Source organism: Microtus ochrogaster, chromosome 7, assembly GCF_000317375.1.
Source record: "Microtus ochrogaster isolate Prairie Vole_2 chromosome 7, MicOch1.0, whole genome shotgun sequence".
NCBI classification, from domain to species: Eukaryota; Metazoa; Chordata; class Mammalia; order Rodentia; family Cricetidae; genus Microtus; species Microtus ochrogaster.
This window is the reverse complement of record NC_022014.1, coordinates 45,299,549-45,301,945: the sequence shown is the minus strand read 5'-3', so window position 1 is coordinate 45,301,945 and position 2,397 is coordinate 45,299,549.

The window sequence follows — 2,397 nt, the reverse complement described above, 5'->3', positions numbered from 1 at the left end:
CAGACCTGAGTCATCCACACTCACACCACCAGGGCCAGCTCCACAGACCTGAGTCATCCACACTCACACCACCAGGGCCAGCTCCACTTTTCTTTATTCTGCCTTAATTTTTGTTCTGTTTTGTTTTTTTAAACTTGACACAAGACAGGGGCTTCTGGGAAGAGGGAATCTGAGTTGAGAGACTGCCAGCATCAGCTTGACCTTAGAAGAGTCCATATGTCATTTTCTTAATTGATGGCTGATGTGGGAGGGCTCGACCTATGGTGGGTGGTGCTGCCCCTGGTCAGGTGGTCCTGGAGGAGCAAGTCATGGGGAGCCAGTAAGCAGTACCCCTCCCTGGCTTCTGCATCAGTTCTTGTGTCCAGGTTCTTATCTTTTTTAAAAAAAATATTTATTTATTTATTTATTTATTTATTTATTTATTTATTTATTTATTAATTATGTATACAATATTCTGTCTCTGTGTGTCTGCAGGCCAGAAGAGGGCACTAAATCTCATTACAGATGGTTGTGAGCCACCATGTGGTTGCTGGGAATTGAACTCATGACCTTTGGAAGAGCAGGCAATGCTCTTAACCACTAAGCCATCTCTCCAGCCCCTTCAGGTTCTTATCTTGAGTTCCTGCCCTGACTTTCCTCAAGGATGGAGTGTACCCTTAGACGTGTAAGCCAAGTAAACTCTTTCCTCCCCGAGTTCCTTTTGATGATGATCTTTATTACAGCAATAGAAAGCAGACTAAGAGAGGCCCACACCTGCCAGGCAGTGGTGGTGCATGCCTTTAATCCCAGCACTCAGGGGGCAGAGGCAAGTGGATCTCTGTGGTTCAAGGCCAGCCTGGTCTACAGAGCTAGTTCTTGAAACCCTGTCTCAAAAAAAAAAAAATCTTTACAAAAACAACTTTAATAAATCCACACTCTGCTCATCCTGGTTCATCCTGAAATTCTGTCCTGTTTACTGAGTTGAGGTTCTGAAAGGTTAAGGGAACTCTTCAGGCTGCCTCGGTGACAGTGTGAACTGTGCCAATGGCAACGACAACGCTGTCATCAGTTATCATTTCTGTCTCAATATTGCCGTTTCTTTTCTATTTTATTCTGTTTTTTATGTCTATGGGTGTGTGCTCTTCATGTATGTGCATCAATCACATGTATGCCCGGTGCACTCAAAAACCAGACAAGAGCATTGAATTCTCTGGAATTACAGATGGTTGTGAGACACCATGTGGGGATTAGGAATCGAATCGAGGTCCTTTGCAAGAGCAGCCAGAAACTTCTGAGCCTTGGCTCCCACTCCATATCACTTTTTCTAAAAACCTACCCCATTACACCCTAATAAAACGTACTGTGCCTTCCCTGAGTCTATGACGCTCTGCTTTTGCCTACAGCTGACTCTGTGAGTAACCATTATCTATCTGTGTGCATAAAGACCTCTGTGAAGATGATATAATCTGCATTCAGGAGTTTACCACTCAGTGCATCAGAGAAAAGCTGCCAAGCCTTTCTGTACCTAGCTCAGATGGACCCTCCAGGTGCTGGCTGGAAGGCTGACTCTAGGGCAGCGGATGGGGTACTGGGAAGTCCTCACCCGCAGATGAAGCCTTGGAAGAAAGATTGAAGGACAAGTTCAAGACAAAGCACGCCGGACCTGTTTGCAGTTTAGGGTGTATCCCACAGCTCCAGGAGAAGATAGCACTGGGTGAGCACTCCGGCCATGGGCGAGAGACCTGGGGTGCTAGTTTGGACTTTATCTTCTTTGTAGTAGAATTCCATGGAGGGCTTTCTTGCTTTTAGTTTGCTGAGTTGGCTCAGTGGTTAAGTGTGCATATTGTTCTTGCAGAGGATCTGAGCTTGATTCCCAACACTTACGTAGGGCAGCTCACAATCACCTGTAACTCCCGTTCCAGGGGATCTGATACCTCTGGCCCCTACAGGCGCTGCCCTCACTCGCACACACCCACAGATATATACAAGTAATTAAAACTTAAAGGGAGGGGCTGGGGAGATCGCTCGGTGGTTAAGAGCTGCTGTTGCAGAGGTTCCCAGCACTCACATGGCAGTTCACAACCACCTATAACCCCAGTTCCGAGGGATCTAATGCCCTCTGCTGACTTCCATGGCCACCAGGCACACATATGGTACATATCCATGCATATAGTCAAAGCACTCAGACCCATTATGTGTGTGTGTGTGTGTGTGTGTGTGTGTGTGTGTGTGTGTGTGTGTGTGTGTATAGATTTTCTAGACAGGGTTTCTCTGTAGCTTTGGAACCTGTTCTGGAACTAACTCTTCTGAACTGTGAGTTCAGGCTGGCCTTGAACTCACAGAGATCCACCTGCCTCCCAAGTGCTGGGATTAAAGGCATGTGCCACCACTGCCTGGCAAAATATTTATATTTGAAGT